The sequence below is a fragment of the Balaenoptera acutorostrata genome, chromosome 8 (genome assembly GCF_949987535.1).
Source record: "Balaenoptera acutorostrata chromosome 8, mBalAcu1.1, whole genome shotgun sequence".
In the NCBI taxonomy this organism is placed as follows: domain Eukaryota; kingdom Metazoa; phylum Chordata; class Mammalia; order Artiodactyla; family Balaenopteridae; genus Balaenoptera; species Balaenoptera acutorostrata.
Genome location: NC_080071.1, coordinates 51,017,107 through 51,029,764, shown reverse-complemented (window position 1 = coordinate 51,029,764; position 12,658 = coordinate 51,017,107). Strand labels below are relative to the sequence as shown.

Below are 12,658 nucleotides of genomic sequence, written 5' to 3'. Positions count from 1 at the left end.
TAATAGAAGGCAGAATTCCGGGATACTCCTGATGAAGACCTTCCTGCTTTAATCTATAAACAGCATATAAGTCTACAGTCTAGATTTAGCTATTTGCATACTCATGGTACAATTTAATATGTTCTTCTGTCTAATTTATTCACTGAAAATTTATAAAACAAGCATTTATTGAGTATCTTCAGTATGCAAGGCACTGTCTTGATATGCCTATAGCACAAGCATCAACATGTCTAAAAGATTCCACCTAATAATAGGACTTAGTAGACAGCATAAATAAACAATCCAGAGTCATGTATCTTGTCATGCTGCCTAACTGATTCATAGAAATTTATTGCCGTGATAAATTACAAACATGTTTTAGGTAATATCAAGCACGCTTTTGCAAGAGAAAACACATAACTCTATTTTCTCACCACTTCTGGGAGAGCAAGGGACAAAGCTTATCACTGTTTTGTTTACTTATTTTTAAAAAATAAACCTGTTCATGAAAGGTTACAGTAAATTGGAGGAAACTTAACCCAAAGTCCTCTAGAAGTAAGTTTGCTATGTCAAATCAACCCATGACCTCTGCAAGACATTGCCTTCCCAAACTAACAGTTATGGAAAAATTCACTCAATTTTTTGGTGGTTTTATCTTCTTTCTTTTTCTTCATATCCTCTTTAATTTTACTGTAAAATAAAACACTAATATAGAAAACTACATGAATTAAATGTATGGCTTACTGAATTACTATAAGGCAAATGTCTCCAAGGTCCTGAAATAGAACTTCACCAGTCACGCCAGAAGCCCTTCAATGTGTCCCAACCCAATCACAAACCCTCCCTTCCCCATGAGTAACCACTCTCCTGACTTAGTCTTCTATTCTCTATATTTCCTGCAAACTAGAAGATGAATCCAGAGACAAGGTCAGACTCTGGTTCATCCCCTTGACAAATCTGTAGGTGGTATTATGAAGACTTTGGAGGCACATAACATCTGATTGTCATTCATTTTGTGTTTTTAGAAACTGCTGACACTTAATACCTACCACAAATTGTGATATTCTAGTTCTATAACATTTTTAAATTTATTCATTAGAATACTTTCATAAAGAAACACTCCCCCTCATCCATTATTTGGTTGTACTGTGATACAGTTCATATAGGAAAGGAGGGATGAATATTTGGTTATTTAGCTCTACTTGCCAGTTTTCAAAATAATTATTTGATTTTCTATCATCTGCCAAAAGTAATAATTACTTTCCATATTTTTGTGAAATCATGGATTTACATTGCAATTATCATTATTAACTCAAAATTTTCCATCTTTGGCTAGTGAGAGCCTCCTCAGGTTGACTCCAGGGTCCTTTAGACACAACCCGAGCAGTGTTTGATAGCTTCTTTGCCATCTGGTGTGATGAGATGTTCCAGGGTCATCTTGTTCGTTTCCTGCCTTATACCTAGAACCAGACATTTCTCCAAAGAGACCTGGTCCCTTGTAGTGACAAATGGTATTGTAAGACCACAATCTGGGTGCTAGAGATGCTCATTGCTATTGTGTAGCTTACTGTTTCTAGGTCTTTTCAGTGGCCATATCCAGGGATAAAATTAGATCAAGTACCTCATGGGTTTATATTGATAGTTCCAATTCAGTTATGAAATTACAGAGTTTTTACTTAACCTCTTCTCTACTACTTTAGTATCTCTTTTCTTCCATATCAAGAATCCTGGTTCTTAAGGAACCAGAGATGACAGAATTGTTCTCAGGGACAAAGGAGATGATAGACTTGAATATCTCATTATTATTTATTTGTTTTATATTATACACCTAATAGTCTCAGGATAGCAATTATAAGATGAACACCAATATGATTACTGAAAATATTCCCTCCTCCATTTTTAAACAGTTGTACAATATCTACACTATCAGAGGATACAGCTTGAAGCATTCTCTCTTACTATTCAGTTGTCTTAGTTCTAGGGGACCTCTGTACTTAATGTTCACCAACAGTCCTTAGGTCAGTCAATATCTGTCTAGTTATTTTGTTGTCTGAAGCTCATTTTCTAGAAGATTTCACAGGAAGGAATCATGGGAGCAATATTTTCTGAGATCTGTGCCCATTACACTTGAAAGCTATGCTGGATTAAAAAAAAAAGAAATCTTTGATTCACACTTGTTTCCTTAAAGATCTTAAATTTGTTACTTCATATTTTTCTCATATAGAGCATTAGCATCAAAAGGTATAATAATCTAATTTTCTTTTCCTTATAAATCACATACTCTTTTTTTCTGGATACTTAAGCGGTATCTTCTTTCTCTTTAAAGTTGAGTGACTTTGCTAGAATATGTCTTGGTGTTGATCATCATGGGTCAGTATTCTCAGGGTAGATGGTATGTTCTTTAAATATTTAAGTTTCAAATCTTTAATTTCAGAAAGGTTCTCATATTATCCATATGTTCTATTTTCTTTGCCTGTCTTCAGTGTTTATTGTGCTCTCTCAAATCCTTTTATGTCTGTCTCCATTTCCTTTTTCTTTTATTTTTAAGCCTTTTTTGTTTAAAAAAATTTTCATTTTGAAATTTTAGACTGTCAATAAAAAGATGTAAAAATAGTACAAAGAATTCCTGTCTACTGTTCACCTAGTTTCCCTAAATGTTAACATCTTACATATCCAAAGCATGAGGATCAAAATCAGGAAATTAACACCAATATAACTCTATTATCTATCCACAGACCTTACTTAAATTTCTTCAGTTGTTTCACCAATGTCTTTTTTCTCATTCACAATTCAGTCATTACACATTGACCTTAGATGTCTATCTCTTTAGTCTCCTTTAACTTTGAACAGTTCTTCCATCTCTCCTTATCTTTCATATTTTTGAAGAGTATCGGTCAGTTATTCTGTAGACTGTCCCCCAATGCGGGCTTATCTGATGTTTCCTCACAATTAAACTTAGGTCAGTGTTTCTCAATTTTGGCACCATGGACACTTTGGGCCTGATAATTCTTTGTTGTCGGAGGCTCTCCTCTTCATTGCTTTTATTGTATGTTTAACAGCACCCTCAGCCTTGACCCACTCCATGCCAGTAGCACTCTTGACAATCAAAAATGTCTCCAGACATTTTTAAAGTCCCCTAAGTGTGAGAGGGAATCAATTCTAGCTAAGAACCAACTAATGTAGGTTATGTATTTTTAGCAAGGGTACCACAGAGCAACGTGTCCTTCTTATAGCATCATACCAGGGGGGCACGATTTGGTCCATTACTGGTAAAGTTAATTTTTGATCACTTCATTAAGGTGGTTCTGCCAGAAGTCTCCACTCTAAATTTAATATTTTTTCCCTTTATAATAATATGTGTCATGTAAGGTCGTACAACTATAGTGTCTCTCATCATACTTTCACCTACTGATTTTGGCACTCATTGATGATTTTTGCCTGAAGCAATTATTACTGTAATTTTTGTCAACATTTCCTTCTTCATTGATTACTTATACTTCTATTTTAAGAAAGAGCTTTCCCTTTTGCTCCATTTATTTCTTCATTCAATTATTTATATCAGTGTGGACTCGTATTCTTTTTTTATTATGTAAGTTTCAGGTGTACAGCATTATAGTTCAACATATGTATATGCTACAGAGTGATCACCACCACAACTATAGTTACCATCCAACACCATACAATTGAACCCCTTTACCCATTTCACCCACCCTCCTACTCCCTTCCCCTCTGATAATCACTAATCTGTTCTCTGTAGCTATGAATTTATTTTGTTTGCTCATTTTTTGGTTTTATTTTTAGATTCCACATATGAGTGAAATCGTATGGTATTTGTCTTTCTCCATCTGACTTATTCCACTTAACATAATACCCTCAAGGTCCATCCATTTTATCATGAATGGCAGGATTTCATTCTTTTTTATGGGTAAGTAGTATTCCATTTATCCATTCATCCATTGATGGACAAGGACTCATATATTCCTATTTTATAGGTTATAATCCATTACTATCATTATTCATTTTGTTGCTCAAATTGTCCCAGATATGGCCATTGGGAGTGCCTTGAAGTTGGCTTTTAAAAAAACTTTGCTCATTTTATTGATGTATAAAAAGAATCTGGGGACTTCCCTGGTGGTCCAATGGTTAAGAATCCGCCTTGCAATGCAGGGGATGCCGGTTCGATCCCTGGTTGGGGAACTAAGATCCCACATGCCGTGGGGCAACTAAGCCCGCGTGCCGCAACTACAGAGCCCACGCACTCTGGAGCCTGCATGCTGCAACTACAGAGCCCACATGCTCTGGAGCCCACGTGCCACAACTAGAGAGAAGCCTGCACGCCGCAAGGAAAGATCCTGCGTGCCGCAACTAAGACCCAACACAGCCATAAAATAATAAAATAAATAAATATTTAAAAAAAAATCAATCTAAGTAAAAAAATAAGATAATTTTTCAATCTCCTTCATCATATTGCTGCCCCCGAGTCTCTCCCATTTGGGCATTCCAGAGATGTCCTGCTTCTAGGCTATGAGATTTGGACTTTATTCAGTAGATGACGATGATGCGTCACTTGAAAGAAAGAAAGAAAGAAAAAAAAAAAAAGCCAGGAGCCAGCTGATCAGGACTGCAAATAAGAAAACATGATTCTGATATAGCCTGAAGTTTGGAGGCTGGAGGCAGGGAAGGCAACAACACTCTAGCAGGACCAGTGAAGACAGGGAGGGCGGGTTATTTTAAGAGAATGGAGGTGCTACTGCTCTGCTGCAAGGAAGAAAGATATCTGTGATATCACATAATACACAGAGGAAATGTGCATGGAGGGCTGACTATATGCCAGGTGCTCTGCTAAGCATCATCTCACCCTCTCTGCCTAAGAAAACTGTGAGGTCAGTACTATCAGCCTCCTCACCAAGCATGGCCGCCTCTGGTGTTTGGCCTGGCACCCTAGACTGTAGAGCAGCAGATTCAAATAATCTCTAATGGACCTTGAGCCCTGCATCACTCCCCAAAGACCCAAAATTCCACAAGTGTCTGAGTCAGTGTGAAGGTCCCATGACCCAGGGAGGAAAAATATCTGCTGCTTTTAACTTCTGTGGTGGGTTCTGCCTCACTGCTATTCTTGTATTCCCTTCTAAATGGAAAAGGTATTAGAGGCTGGGCAGCCAAAACAATGGGTGTATAATCCAAAATTATAGATAATGATAAAAGGAATATCTTAATGCTTCAGTTATAGAATGCTTGGAATTGTTATGGCTTATAGTGTATATATTTATATACTCCCTTCCAAAGGATTGTACCAATTTCCACTTAGTCTTTGACACTGTGGATTGGTTGATCCAATAGTAAATTTCAATCTCTTCCTCTCTTGCTATTTTCTACTATAGAGGCTGGAAAAACAAAGCACTTGATTTTCCTGCCACCTTTGTGCTAGTAGTGACTTTGTGATACAATAGAAGATTACAGGGGAGGATTCTGAAAGTTTTGTTTTTTTAACATCATCCCAGTTTTTTCTTTCTTTTCTTTTTTTTCTTTCCTTTCTTCCTTCCTCCCTCCCTTCCCCTTCCTCCCTTTCTTCCTTCCTTCCTTCCTTCCTTCCCTCCCTCCCTCCCGTCCTTCCTTCCCTCCCTCCTTCCCTCCCTCCCTCCCATCCTTCCTTCCTTCCTTCCTTCCTTCCTGCCTGCCTTCCTTCCTTCCCTCTTCCCTCCCTCCCTACCTTGAATGCAGATGTGGTGTCTGGAGATGCAGCATCCATTTTGCAAAAATGTGGCAGTAAGCATGAGGGAAAAGTCAAGAAAATCAGAGACATTGCCATGACATCAACAGGCTGCTGAACCAAAGTCAGCACCTATTTGCCTCCAGATATATTCTTCTGTGACAAAATAAACCCTTCTTGGTTTAATTTACTATACAGAGAAACAGAACTAATAAGATATGTCTATATATAGAAAGAGACTTATTTTAAGGAATTGGTTCACATGATTTATAGGGTTGGCAAGTCCAAAACTGCAGGGTGGGCCAGCGACTGAAGACCCAAGGAAAAGTTGATGCTGCAGTTCAAGTCCAAAGGCCATTTGCTGACAGATGCTTGGGGGAGGTCAGTCTTTGTTCTATTAAAGCCTTCAATTGATTGGATGAAGCCCACCCACATTATGAAGGGCAATCTGCTTTACTCAAAGTCCACCTGTTTAAATGTTAACCTCATCCAAAAACACCCTCACAGAAACATCCAGAATAATATTTGACCAAATGTCCGAGTACTATGGCCCAGCCAAGTTGACACATAAAATTAACCATCACAGTCACTGTAATTCAGTTTGTGTTACTTGCAGCCAAAAGCATTTCTGATACATAGTGCTATTTGAAATCTATGGGTTGGCCAAAAAGTTCGTTCGTGTTTTCCCATAAGACATTACGAAAACCCAGACAAACTTTTTGGCAAACCCAATATGAAACTACTTAGATAGTCCAAACATTTCTCATTCTAGTTCACCTCAGTCATACCACACAAAGTATTTCCCTACTCTGTCTTCATGTATTCTTCATCTCCTACATTCTCAACCAAGATCTATGCATCCATTGTACATGAAAGGCCCTAGGAAACACTGGTAAATATCTACATATTTTTAGATAATTATTTTTTTCAAACTTCTATTCAAATGTTTGTTATGGGGCTTCCCTGGTGGCGCAGCGGTTGAGAATCTGCCTGTCAATGCAGGGGACACGGGTTCGAGCCCTGGTCTGGGAAGATCCCACATGCCACGGAGCAACTAAGCCCGTGAGCCACAATTACTGAGCCTGCGCATCTGGAGCCTGTGCTCCGCAACAAGAGAGGCCGTGATAGTGAGAGGCCTGCACACTGCGATGAAGAGTGGCCCCCGCTCGCCGCAACTGGAGAAAGCCCTCGCACAGAAATGAAGACCCAACACAGCCAAAAATAAATAAATAAATTAAAAAAAAAAAAGTTTGTTATGGTATAGACCTGTGACCTTTAATGTGGTAGCCACTAGCTACATGTGGTAACTGAGCATTTGAAATGTGGGTGGTTTGAATTGAGCTGTGTGGTAAGTATAAAATATACATTGAATTTTGAAAATTTAATTCAATAAAAAGATATAAAATACCTCAATAACTTTTTTACATTGATTGCATGTTGAAACAATAAGATATTTGGATATATGGGGTCAAATAAAATATACTAAATATATCATTAAAATTAATTTTATTTGATTCTTTTTACTTTTTTAATGTGACTACTAGAAATTTTTAAATTACATATGTGAACTGCATTTGTGGCTCACACTATATTTCTAATGGGCAGGGCTGGTATATGCATAGAATTTTCTGAAAAATTTACTGTCATTTTGTAATTTATCAATATTGCATGTACATTTTACTTGGATTTAAAATTTTTATTCAACTATGTAAGTTGACTTATTTGTTTTATTATTTTTTAAAAAGGCTAGCTGAAACAGTTCAGAGAAACAAAAATTATAATGAAAAAATCCTATGTGTAATGAAAGGGTTATAAGAACAGAGAATCAGCACTTTGTGTCCAAAAAGTTTAGCAATTTTCCCAGCTCACTGAATTGTGGGAACTCAGCTTTTCCAGGGAATAAATATGCTATTTTTAACATTTTTATTATACAATTTGTCACAGGCTGTCTCATGAGAGTATCAACAATCAGTTTCAAACAGGATCCAACCACAAATACTTCTCCACATGTGACTTGGAACATCTGTCCTGCTCGAGTACCGTCCATATCAGGCGAGAGCTGGTCTGCCTTTGATTCTTACTCTCCTAAAATCCTTTGTCCTACTTCCCACACTGGACATGAGATAGGGTGAAAACCATCTTCTCAAGAGCCAGCCTTAAGCAAGTCCTTCGCTTCCCCTCACTGAAGACTGCAGACCCTTTCTGATGGAGACAAATGCTGCACTCCAGGGATATCACTGACTCAGTGATTTATGTGTCATTTTCCCTAATGAATCAAGATGAAAGCTTTGATCTAGAAAAAAAATCCAACCAGCACCTCTTAGCTGAGGAGTTCATCATACCTGCCCTGAGCAGAATGCTTTAAGCAGGAGGTGCACATTCTTAGGAGACTACACCCTCAGGTAATGAAGAAAAGGCTCATGACTGGAAAAATGAAAAAAGAAAATGTGCTCATTCAGTTAGGGGCGCTGAAGCCAAAAGAGGGTGATCTAGTGGGATGCGGAGAATTACGTAAAGGGAACCCAGGAGTCTTACCTCCCCTTTAAACAATATCAGTCTTTTTGAAGTTAGACACTATTAAAAACTCACTGATGTTGGCTATCTAAATAAGTTCCATGGTGAGTGCTTTCCTAAAAGAAAAAAATCTTTGGTGAAGCAAAACTATCCCCAAATTATGGTTTCCAAGTACAGATCTCTATACCAGTTTTTCTTTAAATGAGGGCACACGTAGAAAATTCTAGTTCATAGGAGAGGTAGAGTCTTCGGGATAGCACGTATTTACAAGTAAATGCTTGTTTGACACTTCAGTTCACCCCTGTGCAATAGGTAGACACACTACACCTCTCACTACTCCATGATTCATATGAGAAAATACACACTTAGTTGTTCTCAGCAATGATAACAAGACTCACAAGAAAGCATTTGCCTCAGCAGGAAACAGATTTCATTTTTAAGAAGGTTATTATCAAAGTAGTTGAAAATATTTAAGCAGCCTTGATATGAACAAAAATTTTACTGTAAGATGAAATATATTTGAATGAATATATGCCATTCCTTTTTTAATGTTATTAACATTAAATATTAGTATGCTTGTTCCTTTTTGCCACAGTCATAATTGTATGAAATAAATGACAGAGAAGATAGCAAAAGATTCAACTTGAGTTAGACTCAAATTAAAGTCACTGCTACAATAACTTTTAAATTCAGTCTTTTAACTGCAATGACAATGTTACATGTAGCATATGTATATATTTTGTACATAGGGCACAATTTTTATTCCCAGACTTTTACAGGGAGTATTATACACTTTTTATGTCATTACATAGTCGTCATAATATTCATCTTTGTGAGTATTTAATGGATGCATGAGTAAATGAATGAAAGGGAAGCAATAATGCAGGAAAATAAAAGAAATTCTACAAAATCAATATAGTATTTTCATTGGGAGGATACCTTTTAATTTTAATGTCTAAAGAGAATTCATGCAACTTGTGGAAAAGGTTTACCACCTTATCTAGTTGGTGAACGGTCTTCCACATCAACGTTGGGACAGCCTCTTTTGTTTGATTTTTCCCTTTGGAAGAAGAAAAGTTTGAGTGACGTATAGATAGACCACAACTGGGGAAGGAGAACCAGGACTAACACCTACATTGCAGGGCCATGATCAAGTTCTTCCTCTTAATAATGATGATGTTGGAGCAATGAGTAGATAAAATATTTACAACTATTTTTAAAAAGCCAGGTTATTAACACTGTAATGCTTCCTCCAACATTTCATTGGGTTTTGCCCATGCTGAAATCCCCTCTAACCACACAGGTAGGCTGTATTCCAAAAGTTAATTAAGTTCATTGTTAGACACATGAATATCTTTTCTTTAAAAGTTGTTCTAAAAGATAGTTGGGATCCTATGCTCATATCCAAAGCTTATTCATATTATAATGTGGCTGGAACATTATGTTTGCAATGACATAGAGTTGAAAATAATACTATATAATATTAGTCATTAAGAGAGAAAAATAACGAGGTAAAATAAAAAATATTTTCACTGGAAAGCAGCACTTAAGGAAAAGTTTTAACTAGAAAAAGATAAGGAGATAGAATCTTATGTTTACTTTCAAGGATTTTAGAGCTTGATCATACTGGTTTTTTTATGATGTCTACTTTCAGTTGCTTTTTCTTTTATTTAAATGAGGATAATTTGTTGCATTTATTAATTGAACATAAGCTCCAGGAGTCTAGGAACTTGTCAATTTTTTTTGTCATTATATCCCAGTACCTAGGGTAGTATCTGATATATAGTAGGTGCTCAATAAATACTACATTCATTCATTCAATAATTCAGCAAATATTTGTTGAATGTCTGCCTTGTGCCTGCCACTATATAGAAGCTGGGAATATAATAAAAGAAGTGAGAAAAACCAAAGTCACCACCTTCATGGAGTTATTCTCCTGCAGGGGAGAGAGAAATTCACAAAAGAATCTCACTAATGAATGTAAACATTCAAAGTTAGCCAAGTGCTCTAAAGGAAGTGTTACTTTGCCATGATTAGCACACATTTTTTTGGCTCAAAAATGCCACGAAGATGAAGAAGAAATATAATTCTCCTGAGAAAACTGAGAGGCTAAAGGGCAAGAAGGAAGGAGATTATAAAGAGTGTGTGTAAGCAGAAAAGAATAAACTTTCCAGAGATGCAGTGAACCAAGCTGAGAGAACAGAAGGACAGAGATGAAGCACAGCTCCCCTAGGGGAAGGTGGGCTAGAAGGAAGGAAGTGTAGGGAGGCGATGTCCTCCGCGGGCAAGAGGCGATACTGTCCAGAGCAGGTCAATGGGAGTGGAGTCGTGGGGAGATGAGGGAGCTAAAATGCCGCGTCATTCAAAAATACACAAGATGTTTCGTCCTTAGAAAGTTCCTATGTTGTCTTTCTGAAAAGTTAATTTTTATGATTTAGACAAATAAGTTGATTTAGACAAATAACTTGATTTAATGAGATTATCTTTATAACTGAGCTCTGGCAGACTAAGTGGCAGGAGAAGTGTAAGGGTATAATAGACACTTTATTAGTCGGTAAGGCATCTAACTCGAACTGCCTCTGCACACAGCCATGTTTCCTCCCACTTATCATCCGGCCCAAACCTCCATTCTTAGCCCTGGTGGCTGTGCCTTGCCCGCTGCTCTGTTCAGACTGCTCGGCCACATCCCCGTCTCCATGGCGTCATCATCGGTCCTCCTATCTCTCTCACCCTTTTTCCCCATCAGTCTGTCAGAATGGCCTCGAGCCAACACACTAGTCCACCCTGCAGAGAGAGATGGTGCATCTTCCTGATGGCGTGAAGGGAAGCAACATTTTTCCAGTAGGGAAGGAGTTAACAGTGGTGTTTAGGGGTCTGGCATCTGGGACTTTGCATGGTGGGGCATGGTAGATACAGAGCACGGAATTCTATTTTGTTATTTTGCTTTTTCAAAATTTTAACCCAAGCGTTATGGTCTTTGAGGGACAGGACACATTGTTTTCAAGGGAGGCAGAAAGAGGCAGGATTATGTTGCAAAATAGTTACAAAAATATCTCCAGTACTTCCTGATGAGATGCATCACAGATAAGGAAATCTGCCTATTTGCAAGATGAGGTTAAAGCTCAAAGAAGCAAGTGCATAATGAGGTATTTTTCCTTTTTATTTATTTATGTTTTTTTTGATGTCTACCCATATGCACATGCGCGCACACACACACCACCTTCAGAGCGGAGGATTCTGAACACCTTCTGTTTTGGAGAAAAATTTAGCCACAAGAGAATCATATGGTTTCAAAGAATAACATATGTTTGATTATTTTAAATATCCATCTGTCAGTCACAAGCACATGGAAATCTTATGACTGTTAGGTCAAGAGAGGCCCCATATCTAAAATTTAAATGCAAATAAGGCTCCCCATGTTGAATAAGTGACAGAAATAGAAGGAGGAAGAGTCTATATGTTAGCTTCTTAGCATATAAGCCCCAAGGTTTTCAAGGGGAAAAGTAGTAAGCTATTCCCTACAAAACTTAAATGAAGCATAAATTAAACTATGCAGATGTAATTATTTCTCTTTACGGTCCAAAGCGCCAGCTGTGTAGATTCAAGAGCCACTTGGTGCTCAGGCGGCAGTCTGCCAGGCTGTCTCTGCTCTATTAGCTGCCACTCACACCAAGTGCTGAAGGACATGCTTAAGATGCTGAAACCACCACACTATTACTCCGTACTTCAGTAGTTGAAAAAATACTTTCAAAACTGTAGCCATTTTTGTTTGTAACATACCTGATCATATTATTCTAATTTTCTTCAGTAACAGAATTATTCTATTTGGGGGCCTAGAAAATAAGAGAGGCAACAGAAAAAGTAATAGCTTACTTTTTTTTTTTTTAAAAGAAACATGTGCTATACAGAATATACCCATGAACAACAAAATCTATCCCCAGTGGAATAATACAAATATGTCTTTCTTAGGCATATTCTGAAAAGTTTAGCATTTTTGTAAATTCTGTCTCTCATCATTTTACTTTTTACATTTCTTTCTGATAACTTGTTTTTGATTTTTCTCTGACTGGAAGTGGCTTCCAACATATCAGCTCCTCAGAAGTGGAGAAGTGCCAGGCTGCCACATTGAAGCAGTGTGTGTAGCTCTGGGGCTGTGTCTTTGGAGGGCTGCTGACTACCCTTCGTGCAGGGCTCCTAGGGCCGGGATAAGTACCACATGCAGGTGAAGAAAAGGAGGGTGTCAAACCTCTACTTTTTAAGTGAGGACCTGATGTTGCTGTCACTTTGAAGAGAGTAGACTTCTCCAGATCTGCTTCAGAGGACAACCAAGGTGGAGATCACAGTCACAGGCTTTATAACAGGTGTTCTCTAATCATATCTTCATCTGGAACACAATTTACTGTGGGCCATTTTAATCTTCATCAATTTAATATCAATTTATCAAAAGCATTGATT

The 12,658-nt window shown here is 37.6% G+C and overlaps 1 long non-coding RNA gene across 6 annotated transcripts in view; it reads left to right on the top strand.

Moving 5' to 3' along the window:
- The window catches only part of LOC103011793 (uncharacterized), a 220,440-nt gene that overhangs the window by 204,115 nt on the left and 3,667 nt on the right, over positions 1-12,658 (top strand). For 3 of the 6 annotated variants that reach the window (XR_009008996.1, XR_009008995.1, XR_009008994.1), the window contains exon 5: positions 5,701-6,570. The exons of 1 other annotated variant lie outside the window; for it this stretch is intronic. This is a non-coding gene — a long non-coding RNA (uncharacterized LOC103011793). Of the gene's footprint in view, positions 1-3,780; positions 3,893-5,700; positions 6,571-7,633; positions 8,636-12,658 lie in introns of those variants that run through there. 2 more of the 6 variants (XR_450110.2, XR_009008997.1) reach the window with 2 other exon arrangements.